The sequence below is a fragment of the Chelmon rostratus genome, chromosome 4 (assembly GCF_017976325.1).
Source record: "Chelmon rostratus isolate fCheRos1 chromosome 4, fCheRos1.pri, whole genome shotgun sequence".
NCBI classification, from domain to species: Eukaryota; Metazoa; Chordata; class Actinopteri; order Chaetodontiformes; family Chaetodontidae; genus Chelmon; species Chelmon rostratus.
The window spans coordinates 12,589,803-12,609,036 of NC_055661.1; the positions used below are offsets into that span (position 1 = coordinate 12,589,803).

Sequence of the window (19,234 nt, forward strand, 5' to 3'; positions counted from 1 at the left end):
GAGATTAAACCCAGCTTCATCCATGTAGAAGTATTCATGGGGTCTTTCCATGGCATCCAGTTGAAAAACTCTCTGTAGAAATAGATATAGTTTTTTTAGGGTGATACAGAAAAAGTGATTTAGGCCACTACAGTAAATCACTACTTATATGTATGTACTAACCTGTACATACTGGAATCTTTGACTCTGCCTGAGTTGCGATCAAAGGGCACTCTGTCCAGCTGTTTCATGCACTGTCTGTTGTGCTTGAGGACATGATCAACAGTAGGGAGACTGACACTGGTGATACCCTCAAAATTGACATGGTCCTCAATGATCTTCTGCTGAATGTCACACAGTTTAATGGTGTTGTCTTCATGGACTATATTGACGATTAGGGTCTCTTGGTGTGGGGAGAACATACCTGTCCTCCCTCCCCCATGTGGCAGTCTTTCAATTCTATAAAAAGAGAATATGCAGTTACAAAATTATACATGGAATACTAGGCCTACAAACAGTTACAGTGACTAATCCTCCACTACAGCACTACAGTACACTGGCACAGTGATGTACTGAAACATATATTTACTTACAGTATACAGTGGTACAGTATATAGTATAGTCATACAGTAATTGCTGTCAACATTTACCTACTATAATGTAAAAAAAAAAGGTAATTACCTGTTCTCTTCTCTATATCTTGGGATTATGGTGGACACAGGGATCTGTGAATCGACTGATGTTTGGTTGTACCCTTTGTCCGGCCTCCCTCATGCTCATACCATTTACAAAAACATGGTCAATCACAATAGCTCTGATTTCATCAGATATTACTGCTCTTTGTCTTCACTGACCACCTCGACCACCTCTCACACAAACTCCTCCTCTCAGATTTCTGTCCATTGTGGTGCCTCACAATGCAGTGCTCTCTGAACTGGCTTGTATATGTTCCCTCACATCATTAGCCACAAGTGTGATCAATTTTGAGTTGTTGTGTTCTTGTGCTGTTCTGTGTGCTTTAATTGTGTTTGACTTATGCCACCTGTGCTCGCCATTATGCAACGCAGGTGCATCACAATTAAAAAAAATGTGTTGCCAAGTTGCGTCCGAACAGGTTAAAAGTGCTTATGGTTTTGCCAAAAGAGTGACTGATTCAATCAGTGGGTTCAGGCAACTGAGCATTTGGTTCAGACAATAGGGTTTAGTGTTTTAGCAATTGAGAAAAAAACTGTAATAGAATATCAAATTTGTGGTCTGTTAATTGTCCTGCCAGAGGAAAGACAATACAAACAGCTTGCAGATGAAATACTGCATGTACATTTTTGTTCCTGTTGATTTTTGCTGAATACTGATGATTGGCAGTTGGCAGAGAGACAAAACAGATGGAAAGAGCAGGAAGACAACCAACATTGAAAAGCACAGTGAGAGGTAAAGATGGAGAGGGAGTTAGACACACACACACACACACACACAGAGAGAGAGAGAGAGAGAGAGAGAGAGAGAGAGAGAGAGCAATAAAAGCAGAGATAAACTGAGGTAAACAGAGCAGAGGAGAAATAGGAGAGAGAAAGAAAGAGAGACATAAAGATTGAAGAAGGAGGGAGGGAGAGGGGGAGAGAGTTGGTATTAACTGAGAGGCTTAGAGTCGTTTCAGCACTCAGGCTCCTGGACAGCACCACCATGCGCCACCATGCCGCGCGCGCCGCCCTCGGTCCGTTAACGGTTTGAAGCGCGTGGTTCTTCATCCTCACACACAGCCCAACGCTGTGTTTTTGTCTTCGAACGTTAACGTTCAAAACTCGGTTTTACAAACTCAGTGAAACGATTTAAGTAGAAAATGGAGCGCACCACGCTGAGCAGAGAGGGAGCAGGGCTCGCCAAGCCGCCCAAACATCTGTGGCGGCAACCCAGGACTCACATACGGATCAAACAGCGCTTCAACTCCGACACCGAGCGCTACCTGTGCCGCAACCGGACCCTGGAGAAGCTGCGACCAGGGCTGAAAAAACCGCGCATGTCCTGGCCCTCCACGGTGAAACGGTAACCTCTTTCAACTCTCCAGTGTCTAAACTCACCACAGGTTAAAACGGCTTAAATTTTCACTTAAACTAAGTTAGCTTTCTAAAGAAAACGTCCCAAACTTCCAACGGGCTAGCGAAGCGGCAGGAGCAATGACGGGTGATTGACAGTTTGTTATTAGGCTATGCTACTATGGATGTAGCTCACCATGACTACTCCCAGTTTATGTCTGTCATGAGCAACATTATCTTCTGTATTAAAGTGATTTATAAAGGTAGTAACATTAACCAAAGCTATGGCAAATTCTGATAAGACTGATAAGATTTAACAAGTTTGCTTAATTACAAGCGACCACAGACATATATATATATAAAAAAGGTTTGGTTTTTTTTTTTTTAGTGATTTTGGGTTTGGACTTAATTTGCACCAACCACCACACATAAAACTATGATAACCACCAAACATCACCAGTCTACCTCCATTCACCCTGTTTAGGAGCTTCCAGGAGACAAACTGGAGCAGTGATTGATGACTGTGTTATTAATTTCATTCTTACCTACAAGATGTTGCCTGGGTTATCAATCTGTGCTGGCTGTTGTAATAACAAATTCTCTGCCTCCTCTGTGTTGCTTGCTGCCAAGACCTCCAACCCTGCTGACACAAATATGTAGATGATGAATATCACAGGATTAGTGAAGCACCGACTGTTGAGATACGAGGTACTTATTAGATAGCGTATAACAACTGAGTCACACAATTATCAGGGTTCTCCATGCTCCCCCAAATGTCATTATGTTTAGACACTGAATCACTGAATCGTCATTCAAGTTTATTAAAATGTAACATTAGCACCTATGAGAAAATCTTAAATCTTTCCAGCTTTCTGTCATGGTTTTTCTAAGTTGGCACTCAGGAAAGCAGAGAAACACAGCAAATTAGACCACTACAGTTGAGGAATAACTGTACAATAGGAAGAATGAATGATTTCAGATGGTGACGAATCTGCTTTCTTATGCATACATTTAAAATGTGTGAAACACGCTTTCACAGCGTAACCAATGATTATTTTCATTATTCAAATGTCTTGTTTTAGCCACAACCCAAAGATATTTGGTTTACTGTTAACGAGGAGTAAAGTAACCAGAAAACATTTACATTGAAGAAGCTGGAATCAGAGAATTTTGCCTTTTTTTTCCTTAACTGGTTCATTGATGATCAAAATAGTTGGCAAATGATTTAATAGCTGACAACTAATCGATTAATTGATTAATCATTGCAGCTCTAGTGGAGGGTATTTCTAAATTATTGTCCTATCATATCAACCCTCATGTTCCCAATATTTTCCTTAAATGCTGCTTAAAATAACTTCCAAATCAGAGCAAATATGTTGATATCATACATTCTATATCTATATTCTATATCTATAGCTATAGCTATATAGCTATTCATTCTGTATCTGCCTGTGCCACTGCCAGTCATATATTGAAAGTCATAGTGAAATCAAAGACATCCACTAGTACATTATCGATGCATTGTTCTTCCTTTTTTACACATGTCCCTGTTTGGTGTCTGTGAAAACTTAGTCACTGAAATATTTATTTTCATCTCAGAAGTGCCAATTAGTAAAATTTGTAGCAGATGTCAATATATTTGAAGAATGCTTGTCTGCACAATAGAGTTTCCATTAATGTTTTTGCAAAATGTCAGTGGTGTTGAAGAGCCATTCATTTTCACCGACTTCATGTAGCCTATCAACTCAGTCAGTTTGCCCATGCCCCAATATGCCCTTAGCAGAATTTGACAAGCATTGAGATGGTGGTGGTGGCTGAAAATGTTGCTTAATTTGCACCCAATAACCTGCGTCCTTGGGAAGCTTTCGTCACTTGATATTTTTTGTCAACATGGCAGAAGGCTTTTTGAGAGATCAGGTTCACATGACTTTTAATTTTCATGCTGTTGCTGGCTTGTTATGCAGTTCTGTGTGGGTCGGGGAAAGCACAAACACTGTCATTACTGACGTGTTTGATATTGCGTTCTTGGAAAACAGGAAATTATGCAATTTCATGCAATTACCTGTTATTGCAGGCTCTGAAACATGCAATTACAAAATAATTTGTTCTCCGGTTCTTGAAATTAATCAGATTACCAACATGTAACAAATAAAGAAGGCTTTATTATAGAAGAAATTTTAATCATGGCAAGATTAAAAGCCCATGCAATAATGCACTGTGATTAAGTGGGTGTCTTTTACCAAGGCTGTCTACCTGTTCTTCATGTGGGGCTTTATGTTGTACACCATGCACTTTAGGGGATGATGGAAGAGATGATAGTGATGGTTTAGCTAACAGTAAACTGTTCTGTAAACCTCATCAGTCAGGCTGATGAAGGGCTCTGACTCCCTCTGCTTCAGTGTTTCATTCCTTCATCATTCATACCCAAGCACTGCCAGAGAAGTGATTGATAGCCTCTGTTTGTGCCTTACATCTTTTTGTATTATTTTGCAATTTTTAGTTTGACAAAACAGCCTTGCTTTTGGGATTTATTATTTTGAAAATAGGGGAAAGGGAAAGAACTAGATGAAAAGAGAAAGCTGCAGTATTTTATTACAGTAACATAAGTCTCGGTCAGGAATCAATGTATTTTATCCATTATGGGTTTTGTGAAAACTCATTTTGTGAGACATTATAATTTAGTTTCCTGAGTAGAGAGTTTACGCAGATTCTTGTGAGACATCTTGTGAAACACTGCCCATTCTCGCATTGCACCATCACAGAGCATGTTAGCTGCAAACACTGACCCTCCACATTTGGACAGTGTCTGTGCATTCCCTAAGAGAAAGAGAAAAGGCTGAATATAAAAGATAGTACAGCATCTCTGTGATTGGCTGCAGCAGAGTTGAACAGCCATGAAAACCGCTGTCAGTTTAGTTCTGCTCCCTGGACACTGCTTGCTGTCAACATTGAATGGCGTGGCTCGTTGCACCTCAGAGGATTTTCACACACAAGCTGAAGTGCTGTTTTTGTCCCCTGATATTTCACTGAGAAGATCATCACAAAAAAATGTTTCACTTGATGTTTTCTTTTACACAGAATATTGTTAAAGGAAGAAGATTGTTTTAGTCTTACTCACCAGTGAAGTACGGACTCTTTGTATTACGACTCTGGCATTAGCATACGTCTTCTACATTATTTGGTTTGTGTATTGAGGTACTTAAGTGTGTGTATGGTTTCAGGAGATTCATTGGCAGAAATGGAATATAATATTCATAGTTATGTTTTTATTTGCATATAGTCACCTGAAAATAAGAATAATTGGGTTTTGTTATCTTAGGATGAGTTATTATATCTACAGAAGGAGCGGGTCCTCTTCCACACAGTCACAGAGTTCAAAGTCAATGCCACAATGTTGCACCACCATGTTTCTTCAGTAGCCCAGAATGGGCCAAACACAGACTCTAGAGAGTGCCTGGACTGCTTTTCCTTGCTTTTAGTGGCCTCTGTATGGGAGCACCCTCTGCAAGGCGGCGAGAAGTATTCAGCTGGTTGCAATCTACAACCTCACCGGTACATGCCACTTAACCTTACACACCGGACCTTGATTATGTTTGCACCTGGCAGTATCTGTCTTAGGGTGACACCAAACAATTTCTCCTTCACTTAATCTTGTTATTTGTACATGCTTTAAAACAGATATTAAACACCTCACCTGTGGCTTGTTCCCAATCCTGACAGTCTATGTTGATATTTTGTGTTCGACATATCAGTGCTTCCTGCTTGGATATACAAATTTAATTCCTTTTAGATGGTTCTACAATTGGATTTTGTCATTCAATGTGTGTTTACCATCCTGCTGTGCAACTGCTTTGGCAGATCTCAAATGCATCTTGGTGTGGTTTACACATTTCAGAGAGATTTTTTTTTCTTTTTTCATTGGTCTTTCTGCCTAATTTTTGGCATCTGAAGTGTAAAGAGGCAGGAAACACGGGGGCGAGAAAGGGGTTTGTGTGAAACAAAAGTTGAATTGATCCCTGGATATTATGGTTACGTGGTGTGAGCCTTAAACATCAGGCTACCAGCTGTTTATTTTATCTAGTTTTTTATTCCAACATGATATTTGTCATCATACAGAATGCAAGTTTAATTTGGTCCTAGTGTTGTTTTTTTGTTTGTGACATTCTTGGGTTTGCAAAGGGTTATGTCTTTGACAAGAGAGACTAACAATTAGCCTACAAAACCATGTGTCTCTTCTTGGCATTTAACCTGGTGTTGGAGGGACAAAGATCGGATACATTTCTTTTTCACACAGCTGCAATGCGAACAGTTACAATGAGATTAGATAAACGTTTGATTTTTGTCACACACCATGCCTTCGGCTCTTCTGCACACATCTATATTTTGCACTGAAGTTTTAGGATATTACACTTGCCTTTGCCTCTCTGTCACCATTCACACTCAGCTGGAGAAATTGTCATCTACCCCCAGCAGTTAATAATCATTAATGAACACTCATTTCTGTGACTGGATATGTCACTGCAGGTAAATTTTTCTTTGTTTTAATGTCTGCACACAGGTCATGCATGGAGCATTTTTTGAAGTTGTGTCACACTTCAAAACATGAATGCAGACAGTCAAGATAAAAAGATCAGATCTGGCCAAAACATTTAAATGTAGGTCTGAAATATGATCTCAGACTAAACCCACTTTATTTAGAATAATGAGATATTTATTTAGAATAATGAGATAGATAACAAGGTAGAGATTGAACAAAAGCTTTAAAGTATTTGTTGTTTAGACTGAAATTGCAGTGTAATATATATATATATATATATCATTATTTACTGGCATTACGATGATGCAGTATGTGTGTGTGGAGGTGTGTCTGTCTGCGTCTAAAGAAATGCTAAATAGAAATGCAAATAGATGGTCTGAATTCACTGACATCTGTTGAATGAGCATTAAAAGCTGCTGTCATGCTACCTCGACTTCCCTGTCAAGGCTTTCCCTCACCCTCACCGTCAGCACGCTACCTTGACTATATCGCCTCAGTTATTTCCCGACAGTATCTTGAATCCTCCCAGTGTGAATGCTGTCTGCGCTGACTACCAAGCACTGAATGATGACAGTGGAAATGCAAACAGGTTGAGCTGTAGGTAGGAGTAAAAGCAATGAGTCAGACAGCTTTATAGCCACCTCTGGCACAGCTTTTATTCTTCACAGAATGCATCTTTCCTTTTTTGTCCCAGAATAACTCTGATTGTGCATCATTCCAAATGACTCAGATCTGTTTTAAAAATAAAACACCAGCAATATAAAACATGAATGGTTATGAAGCCACCTCTGTTTTATATCGTTGCATCTGTATTATAATACCTGGTTATGGCCAGCGTACTTGGTGGAGGAACAGATGGTATGACTTTGTAACCAAGGATATTTTATCCTTATCTATTATGGAGAAACCCATTTTCTTAAACTGTAAGTTGTTTTCTGAGCAAAAATACCAAAATGTTGACATTTACTTCAAAATTAGCTGTGTAATATTTTGAAAAAAAAAAGGTATCAAATAAATTTAACATTTAAATTTATATTTTGTGAAAAGAGTCAGCAGACTTCAGTTCCACTGTCAACATTTGGAGGAAGGTGGGGTGGTTGGTTGGGTCAGGCACAAGACTTCCACGCATGAGACTGGAGTTTGTGTCCCGTGTAATACTAAAAAGTGAAGGTTGATATCTTTTGTGAGTGGTGTAATGTAAAGTACGTAAGTAATGTAAATAAGTAATATATGCAACTAACATACTTAATTTAAGCCAAACCATGATCTTTTCCGACCATAACCAAGTAGTTTACCCCAGAGACTCAGCCATTCACTCCATTGGAAATAATAACATCAGGTTAGTGCTTGCTTTGCTCACGTCCTTTTCTAGCTTTTATTGGATGGATTATTAGCTTTTTTTTCTTTTTTTTCTGCTTTTTGGGACTTGGGACCCAAGTGCAGAGCATGGACAAGGTTGTGTCAGTAGGAGAAGAGTTTGTTTATTGCACATGAGAATCTGGATGACGGAATGATGCAGCGTGAGGGAGGATGATGGAGGAGTGTGGCTGGGCATGAGTGTGGTGGAAATGACGGGGAAGTGTGGCAGGAGGGGATAGTGTGGAAACTTGGAGGTTGTTGACAGGCAGGCAGACAAGCATGGGGACTGGCAGGTGAGCAATGGTCCTGGGATACGGAAGTTAGTAACATGAAACATAAAGAGAATAATCACTGAGACAAAACTGAATTGGCTTTGCAAATTTGTAAAATAACAAACTAGCAAAAAGTGGTTGAGGAGCTAGGGCAGATACACAAGCAAGATGATGAACTGATGAAAGTCAGGTGTGCAGACTGATTGCAGCCAGAATAATGAGGAAGGACCCACGATAAAACGTACACAGGCACGACATAAGCAAAGAGAGAGACAGACAGGGGAGCACTGGAAACACAAGAAAATATTCTGAGGGTTGGGCCACGGCTGTAACAGGCATCCATTTCTGCATGCTAATGTGTAACCTGGGGCGCGCTGACAGGCACATAAATGTCACAGAAGTGTGTTGGCAAAAACAACAGGTTAAATTCACACCAGAAAATAAATTGTCTTTCAGGTGTGGGTATAAGATGAAGGCTGCTCTCCATGCTGAATTATATGAATGATCAAGTAGAGATTCAGTGTTTTGCTAAAGGACACTACAACACACATGTCAGCTCGCAAAAGGGATGAGATGGTGGCCTTTTGGCTACAGGATGTTCTCATGCTATCAGGTCTGCAGTGTCTTCATGCATTCTAAGTGACTGCGCTGCCAGGCTGTGAGAAAGAAAACTGTGATCTTGACCAATGGTCAACTTGAAACAGGCACGGGCTGCTTCGAAAGCACTTCTAATGCGGGGACTTTGAAAAATTACACCCGTTGCTATGGAGCCCTTCTGTTTTTTTCCAGGGATAATGGCATAAAGGGTTCCCTACTAGGTTATCAGAGGAGGAGAGAGCAGCCATTGAGACAGAAAAACTGAATGTTATTTAACCAATCTCATGTTAACAAAAGATACAAAAGCATGTAGTTCACTGCGGGAGGATTAGTGGAAACTAATGTAGTAGTGTTTAAAGCATACCTGCATCAGATGTTTATTCTGTGGTTCAGATGTTTATCCTGTATAGCTTAGTTCTTTATTTTTTTACTTCACTGTTTTTTCTTATATTGGTATCTTGTATTTTGTATTGCATTTTTGCCTCTTACTTGAAAGTTGTGCCTTACTTGAAGGTTGATCTGTACTTGAAAGTTGTTCATCACTTGTAAGTTGCACATTACTTGAAAGTAGTTCTTGTTCTTATTTTGCATGCCCTTGTGTGTCCACCTTTTTGAGCTGCTGGAACTGCAAATTTGTCCTTGGAGATGAATAAAGTATCTATCTATCTATCTATCTATCTATCTATCTATCTATCTATCTATCTATCTATCTATCTATCTATCTATCTATCTATCTATCTATCTATCTATCTATCTATCTATCTCTCTATCTATCAGCAGAGCTGCAGATGTCAGTTGATGTTGCTTTTATCAAGTTGCATTTATTAGTAGAGACCATTTAACACTACTGCAACCACTGCAGAGGAAGTTATGTCCCAGTAAAATTAAAGGCTGACGACGCTTTCTGTCTATTTAGTGTAAAACCCTATAACTGCCATTGTGTCGTTGGTGATTTTTCTTTTATTATTTATAGCAAAAATAACATTTTAGTTCATTATTTTTGTGGTCTAGTAGTTTTGATCATTTTCTTTCCATGTGTATCACAATTCAAGTGAATCTTTAGTAGATTAGCCCCTCAAAATAAAAATATTCTAACATTAGCTACCATAGAAAGCTAGTCATTGTAGCTTTTTTTTGGCCCGGGAGTTTAGGATTCCCTTTTCATTTATAGAACACTTCAGGTGATGATTATTCTCCTCCTTTTTATGTCTAATGACATTCCTGAAAAATAGAATGTTTGCATTGGAGCCATATGGACATTGGAGAACATGTGGCTTTCCCCTTCTTATAGTTTCATGTCTACCTTGCTATATTAAATGTACACTTGCCTTCAGTTCCTAAGGAATCAGTACAGTCAGTGTAACTGCCACTTAATCCTGCCCTGCTCGGTGCTTACCATTTTTATAGGCCATACTGCTTTTGCTGAGAGTTCAAACAAGCATCCAGGTACTCCCTTTGACAGGTCTGAAAAAAAAGTTAGTGTTGATTGCAAAAGGTGACGATGTGCACCTAGTTGATGGGACATTGATTTATTACCATTGTGGTTTATTGAAAAGTTGACAGAAGAAACACGAAGCAGCCTGCACCCCTCCTCCACACTGTCAGCCAAAGAGATCACAGTGGTCCAGGGAGACACTATTCAGTCTCTGAGTTTGTTTTTCATCAGGGCTGTTAGCCAGTAACAATTAGTCAGGACACTGGAGACTGCTCTCAGACGAATGGCAGGTGGAAGACAAGCAAAAAAAAAAAAAAAACCTAAACACTTTTTCCAAAGGGCTCATACTGTAGCAGGGAGTAGCTTCGATAAAGTTTTATGTGTTAGGTCAGATTATTTGGGTTTATGAAGGCTCCACCAAATCAAAGACCAACATTCAGTGTCTCTAAAGTTGGCTATTAGTTAAAAAATACAAGTTTCCCTGATATTTCATATTTAATTGTTGCACAAAATATGGTATTTTAGCGTACCTCATCAAGTGTTTAATTGTACTAACCTATTATCAAGTTACACATACAGTTCATACACAGTGTATATACTGTACACATACAGATACAGTTCATATACATATTCTACATACATGTAAAGTTCTGCCGAGAATACAGTGAGAATGAAAACCAACAGCACTTTGAATCACCAGGCCAAGATTTCAGACTTTCTTCTCTTCTTAGCAAATAGCAAATATGATTTACTAAAAATGTCACTGTTGTATGAAAATGGCTTAAGAGGTCAAGGTGTACCTCTTGTTGTATTTGGTCATGAAAATGTAATTGTTCATTAAGTTCCTTCAAGCAAATGCATGATGCGGAATGATTGTAATGTATCCTCTCGAGAAGAGAGCACGGCAGAGACTTTGTTTCTCATTCTGTTGATTAGTCTTTGTCGATGACAGAGCAACACAACCAAAATGTAAATCAGATGAGGTTTAATTATTTTCCTAGAAAAACAACCAGATACCCACACACAAAGCAGGTACACAAAACAGCAGCTTCCCTCTCCATAAGGAGATTTTTAACGAATAGTTCAACATTTTGGGAAAATAGTCTTACTTGCTTTCTTTCCCAGTGTTAGATAAGGGTGTCAATATCAATCTCATGTTTGTGTGTTAAGCATGGAGTTAGACTGTATTTAATCTGTGCACAAACATGAATGTAAAAATGACAATTTCAGGTTTTAGGGAAAGGGGGGAATAGCTGTTTCTTTGCAAGTGCAGTGTTTTTGCAGAGTCTTCCAAAACTGGTATTCTCCCACCTAACTTTGGAAAAGAGAGTGAATAGGTGTATTTCCAAAAATATGTAACTATCCTTTACAAATGCTATCTGAGTTTGCTCTTTTCACCTTCACACATTATTTTAATGTGAACCCTGGACTACTGCTTTTGGTTGTTCAGGTCAGTGGTCACTGCAGAGTCAAGTAAATACAAATGCTTTAGTTTGTTAGCTCAAACATTTTTGTTTGGACTTCTAACCAACATGATTCCATAGCAAAAGTGATGTGACAAATGATGAATGTGCTACCATTTCTTCCATGTGTTTTATCACAAACACTGTGTATGTCTTGCACACACAGTGCATAATAAATTGTTGAAACTAGACACATCACTGTGCAGCAAAGGCGCATCCATTTTGCTGTTTGTTGCCTTCTTGCTCTCTGTACATTTGCCTGTGGCTGATGGTAAGACTCATGCAGAACTAACAGTGTTTACTTATTTCCCAGGCAGACCAGTCGCCCGTGGCAGAAACAGGTCAGGCGTTTATTGGAAGCTGCTGTTGCTGTCTGCTTGACCAACTTGTTTGTTGATTTTACTCAGGATGTGATGCTAAATGGTGCTTTGTTGCCCTGTTATGCTTTCATAGAATACATTAGTCACTGCCTTCATCCATGCAAAAGAACAATAAATTAAACTCCAGGCCTCAGCATGGGTGTGGCTTTGATATTCATCAAACAGATCTAAATATTAAAAGATTGTAACTTAAATTACTTAAATTTTAATCCACATATGCTGCATGCTAACTTTCACTGTTAACTTTCAATAATGACTTTTGAATCAAAAAGAGGCAACTGTATTTGATTTGATTTTTGAAAGATTGGACAATAAAGGAACACTTTCTGCATGTTCTACAGTATTATACTGCCAATGGATGAAACAACAAATTCACTGAAACCCTAATTTTTTAATTGTATGCCTTTATTCACAAGTCCACTTACAATCCTTGAAGGAAATCCTTTTTAAATTCTAGCATACAACCAAAATAGTGCCCCATCTCAGATTGCAAAAATGTTTTTTTCCCCTGTGATGGGACAGTTTGCGTAATGCCAGGATCAGACTACACAACATCAACCCTTTCAGCCTGTAACAATTAATTATGAATGCCAGATGAACAGGAAATTAGACATATTAATGAGTCAACAGATGCTATACGTGACATGTTGAATTTTTATTATCTCTCCCATGGCATCCCACTCACAAGATTTCATACCAAAATTCCTGCCTTTGTCCAGTATGTAAGACTTCACCAAGGCATTTTCTTCCAACTGGAGCTAGTCCTTGGCCACTACACTGTGGCATTCACTGCTTCTAAATCTAAAGGGTAGGTCAAAGGATTATAGGGGATTAAGAAGTATAATTTGACAAATTAAACCTAGCCTGTAGTTGAGAGTTAATGGAAATGACTTTGTGTTTGTGTAATGGACACAGGACGATTTGGAAAAATCTATGGACATTTTTTTCCCTTTATCTGCACTAGAGTGGGTTATGAGGCAGCGTGCCATGTATGTGTTTTTGAGTAGCAAGCAATCACAACAGCAAATATGGCTTCTGATCCATCTGGCAGCAACAGCAATTGCTTGGTGAGCACTGCAGGAGATGAATAAAGCACTTCTTGTCCATGTGTAAACAATGCCCACTGATTCTGTCAAGGTACAACAGATGAGAGAAATGAATGCAGTTGCACTTGATAAACCGTGATGCATTACCAAACAATTCTCAGTGAATAGAATAGAGATTTGTATCCCTACCCGTGCACTCACCTCACTCTTGTCAGAGGCTGAAGTACGAGTCCTGTTTCATTTGTTTTACTGCTCTTTGTGTGTGGTAGGATAGAGGGAAATTTACACTTTGTTCTTGTTGAAACAAAATTTTTTGGGAAAATAGATTTTATTATCGTGTAATGATTGCCTTTTTTTGCTACAGCACATGAGTGAAATAAGTTTTTAAAGCAATTCCTGAGCATTACCACCTTGGAACTGCAGTGGACCAAATTGAGTCTCACAGACATGGGTTCAAAGGGTTTCATACTTCACACACCTAACGAATCACATCAGTTTTCTAGGTTGGGTTAGAGTGAAATGAGGCCCATTGTTGCTAAGTATTGGTATTTTACAAAAGCAAAGTTTCACTATTTTCAAAATGAAGTTGTGATAGGATTTTTTTTTTCAGTGCTTCAGACTATGCAAGCACTATTCTCTGCCAGCAACATCTGGTACTGTGAGCCACATAAGCCGTTTATTCAAATGTCGCTTCATGGGCTGATTGCCTGTTGGCAACATCTTAGTCACCTCCAGCCCTTCCCATGCACCCCTCCTTGCCACCTCATACAGAAACAATAAATCTGTAATATCTGTAATTGCTTTACTTTGACCGGTAATATGAGAAGCAAAGACAACAGATCCGTTCCAGAAGTAAACAGGAGGCCGTAGGCATAATGACTCTGATTCATCACATCAATGAAGATCTGTTGGTGTGCTGAGACAAGGAGAGAATGGGATTAATATTCCTATTTAAGCAGGAAGGCCTGGCCATCTTGCAGGGAAACAGTACAAACAGTTGTCTCCCTGTCACCGTTACAAACATGATACTGTTACAGCAGGTTAATCATTATATCATTGCCAAATGAACTGGGATTCATCAGTGTAATTGTCAGAAACAAAAGAGATCATGGTGGAGACAATAAATAGCCTCCTTGTTGACTTGGTTTTCTTGATGTCTTGTAAAAACATAAGGTTTTAATATGAAATTGATAAAATAACCAGAATATTGAATAGTTTGGTTTGATTATGTCAAAAAAAAAAAAAAAAAAAGCCAGACTAATGACCTGCAGTGTTTTCAAGGGGCCATGAATTAGTCCTAGTGATATACTATAATTAACTTGTGACTTTGTGTAGACACTATGGCTGAACTATATACAGTATAAAGGGACAAAATATGTAAAAGATGTTACTTTGTTCATAATAAGAACTAAGTGCTTTTCTGTCCATTAAGACTAAGTTGTTTCTGCAAAATCTAAAATGCATGGTGCTCCCTGATCTTATTTGAGGTTCAGTTAGGTCATCTATGGTTTTGCACAACCACAGCGAGGCTGTCACATGCCACTTTATACGAATGTTACTCAAAGACTCAGCGAAATAATGAGTTAGTCTTAAAATACCTAATGTGATACAACTTATGTTACATATTGCACAGTGCACAGCCAGAATTTGTGTTATATTCAAAAATTCACTGTAGGTCTTTGATGTTTGCTTTGCACTAACACCAATCACATTGACACCCTCTGCCTCAAGAGATTGTTATAATTTAATAAAAGTAATAATTTGTGTTTTCATTTATTCCTAACATAATTAAAGCTGCATTAGGCAAGATTTGTATGTTACATGCACCCACTTAAACAGCCTAAATCACAAGCTAGTGCTGTAAAGAGAAGGCCAGGTCATGTCCCCCGGTTGAGATGCTGTTGATCAGACCTAATTAAATTCTGGTGTGACTTATGGAGACCACTGAGAAATCTCCTATACGTGCAGAAGGAGACTTTGAATCTGAAGAGCAAAATGCACATTCAGATTTTACATAAATTACTGCAGCCTATGTCTTCAACAGCTAATCAGAGGACGCTTGCGTCACCAAAGATGGCTGAGCTTGTTGCAGTTTTTTATCCACTATCTCCACCCTTTCTTAACCACTAAAGGAAGGCCTTTGGAGTCCACATTTACTCAAATAACTTTTTATGATTTTGGGGGGGAAATGGTTTTTCAGACTTACGAAATTACAGATGCAGTAAAATGCCACAGGCATATGTGCTTGTATGCGCAGCTTCAGATAATCTTCTTGGTATGTTGTAGCCCATTAAACTGCTATGACTTGCATTCATTTTCTAAACGATATAGTGTCACCAACCTTTTGTAAGAAATTACCACATGATCCACTTCAGTATCCATTTTTATTCTGATTTATCTTCTGACATTGATTTTTCATCGACATAACTGCAAAGCTTTTCATATTTTGCCTTGTTCGTAAAGTTCTTATGATTTAGGCTTTTCGTCTCATGCAATCAAATGTAATGTTTCTTTTGAATTGGGAAGCTTCTTTGCTGATGTGTATGCTAGTGATCTTTCAGACATCACTTGATAATAAAGTCCAATCTCTGTTTTCTTGTCAACTCATACTTGGATAGCAAATTGCATGAATTTTCAAGTTGTACTTTGTACTTTCCTGACAAGATGAGAGTGTTACAGAAATTCAAAGTCAAAGTATTGTGTTACATTGTGCACTTACTTTTGGTAAGTTTAGACTGTAAAAATATAATTTTGGATATTTTATTTCAGATGGGTTTTGTAGACAGTGATTTCAGGTTCAGACTTCTCGAGCAGAACCCAGAAGCAGCTGGAGTCACTGGCTTTTAAACAAACAGTGTCAGCATACCATGAGCTCTCATAGCTCAGGTAGCTAATGGGGCATATGGCTCCAGTTTGTAACCTTTTAGGTAATGGCTGCTGGCCTCCTGTTTCTTTTCTCTTATTTACACTTTCAGGTTTTTAGGTTTAACGCTGCACACACACACACTGCATGCTTACACAAAAAACATTTTTAACACTGCACACATCTTGATTTAACAGAACATCGGTCCACATGTGGAGGTCTTTATTGTCGGTTTGTAGCTGCTGTTTCTTTTTGCTGTAGAAAAAGAATGAAGTTCACAGTTTCAGGATTTAAATTGTTGCGCTCCGAGCCATTCAGACCCAATAATTTTGTTATTCTTTGCTTACTACTGTTTTTTCAATAAAGTTACTGACACCATGATAGAGGTGGATTTGCATATTTGAAAATATATATATCAACTGATCTCTTATTAAAAATATAATAAAGGCAACGTTGGGAGATAGTAAATGGGAGTGCTGCGTTGAAGCATATTCACCACAGCTTGGTTAGAGGCCCACTTGCCATTGGGTGGGGCCTGCTCGTGATACAGGCCTTTATACCGCATGGGCCCCAGTGTGGCTGCACTGTCTGCACTGTCTATAGCTACACCCCTGCCTGAAGCCCTCTTTTCAGTGAACTCATGACACTTGTTCAAATCATAAAGCTTGAAAAACACTGCATATTTCCTCTTGGCAATGCCAGTGTGCAGCATGTTAAGTAGTGGCAAAGGCAATCAAAACTGTGGTGCCAACAGCTGGTATGCTGCCATGGCTGAATATCTATCACATGATGAGCAAACAGTGGGAGGTGGCCAATCATGTGGATATGCTCCTTGTTGGTCGGTGTCGCAAGTGTTGATTAAATGTGGAGGATGCCTTTGTGAAACTAGCAGGGCAAGCTTGGAAATGCTATGTTTCAGATAGATTGCAAGTTTTTTTTAAAGCAGCAGTAGGAGCTTCAGTCTAAAACCAGTGAGCTAACTATCTAAAAACCATATACCTTGCAATCATAAACAACAACCCAATATGCACCTAACACCTGGGCAGCTAACTTACTAACTGATGTATTTGGTGACATAAAATGCTGTCTGTATGAAAATGAATGAAAATGAATTTGATTTGATTTGGCATCAGAAGGAATCAGATGTACAGTATTTTTTAAACCAATACCCTCGGACTACTAGACCAGACACTTTCTGCACAGCTGTATTCTTGATCATTCATCCTGTGTTTTTAATCAGATAATGATGAGATAAAATCTTGTGAATTAACAAGAATTAACTTTGACTAAAATGACAAAACATATATAGGTTTTGGCTGGACTACACTGACTGAAGTATTTCGTATAATCTGATGACTGAATAGACTAGAATGTCACAGTTTTCATTGACTAGACTAAAATAGCTATGGTTTTCTTTGACAAAGATAAGACTAAAATGCCAGACGTTAAGTCAAACTCAACTAAAAACTTCCATGTGTTCACATCCTATGTATGTTTGATGAACAGGTCTGCTGGTTAGAATTAAGAGAATGGCGACTGCATAGTGATAAACAATGGAAAAACTATGACAGAAGAAATGTTTCCATTTTGCTGGATTTTAAACATAAAATTTCTAAAACTATTGTAACTGAAGAACAAAAATTAGATTTATATGTAGGGATGAACCGTTAATCCAAATATTACTGAGATTGCAAGATGGCCAAGTGCAATATCCAAACTGCATGAGCTGCATTTAAATAAAAAGTCTGTCACAACATACCACTAATAAATAAATAAACAACAGAGATGCCCCAGCCTACAAATCATCTTCTCCAGATATGAGAGAACATGCTGGTTTGGTACAGACCCCAGAAAAAAGCATTATTTATATAGGCTTTTGTATTCACTATATGGTGCACTTAGAATTTCCACAATGAAATAAAATAAGTCATGTACATGGCATGTGTATGGTCCACATTTTATAGGCATTGTGTGAACATCCATCCATAATGACGCAAATGCTGATCTCAATTCACTGCTCACTATTGAGTATGTAGTTTCTTTTATAAAGGGAGTGGGCCTCATCTGAAACATTAACCAGGTCACATTTGACTTGGCATAAGCAATACAGTGTTTTATGTTTTTTTCCATTTTCCATTCTGTATTATTGTTGTTTATACATAACATTTTGTTTTTTGATTCAGGCCAGCAGGTTCCATTTTGTATGCTGAATTTGATTTAGAAGGAAAACCATGCCTGTACGGTATAAATAGACACATCGCTGAGCAGGTTTTACATCTCAGAAAGGAATGTGTGATTATCTCCAGCAATCACAGGGTAATCAGGGTGAGGATGCAGAGCTCTGTCTGTTTCAGCTCTTCACAAGCTCGTCATTTGAGTTTCAGAATTCAAGACGAACAAAAATCTGCTTTATAACTCTGATTACATTGTTGAATGGTGCAGATTCATTTTTTTCTTCCGTAAAGTGAAGCTCATACATGTATTTCATACATAATTCAGTTCATTTGGAGTGTCTGCTGTCTTGTGATTGTGTGTAGATTTTGTGATCACAGTGTGTTTTATGAACTGGACAAATTTGACTTAATCACCAGCATATTTTGGCAGTTAAAATAACTGTGGTTAGTTAACTTGCATGGCAGGATTAAATTTACATTCAGTAACATTTTTGCCACCTTTTTTTTTTTTTTTTTTTTTGTAATTTAAACTCACTTCACCGACAGTGACAAGAAGGTAAGTGTTAGCATCCTTCACTGCAATGTTTCCAGTGCCTCTGTAATGGTTTAAATGTGGACTACAAATAGGGCTGATATACTAGTTTCATACCATTTACAAAATAAGATTAATGTAGAAACCTTTTCCTGTTAATGTTAGAGATGTCAAGTGAAGAAAAATAGCACACGCCTCCAAATGTCATGATATTTCTTTACTTTCAAGGGAGAGAAGTTGCACTTGGAATATAAATTGTTCTCCCACGAGGCTAAGAACCCCCTAATGTTCCGACCTTTTGGTGACAGTCAGCCACATAGTCTGCCCCAGCATCTTCATCTAGAATGGAAAACTAAAGTTTGACCTTCTGGTTGAAACATTATCAATGAACCAGCCTCCTTGGGACTGTCAAAACGTTTGCTCATCCATGAGTTCCCCTTTGTTTTGGATTAGCTCTTCCTCCCTACATGTCTTGTGAATGGATGCTGAACCATTACTGCAATGAATAATTCTGTTCACGGAGGACGTGTTGGCACTGAAAATATAATAAATGATGAAATTTGATAG

At 38.4% G+C, this 19,234-nt stretch overlaps 1 protein-coding gene across 2 annotated transcripts in view; it reads left to right on the plus strand.

Moving 5' to 3' along the window:
- pde4cb (phosphodiesterase 4C, cAMP-specific b) overlaps positions 1-19,234 on the plus strand; it is an 88,854-nt gene that overhangs the window by 13,864 nt on the left and 55,756 nt on the right. The window lies entirely within an intron of this gene.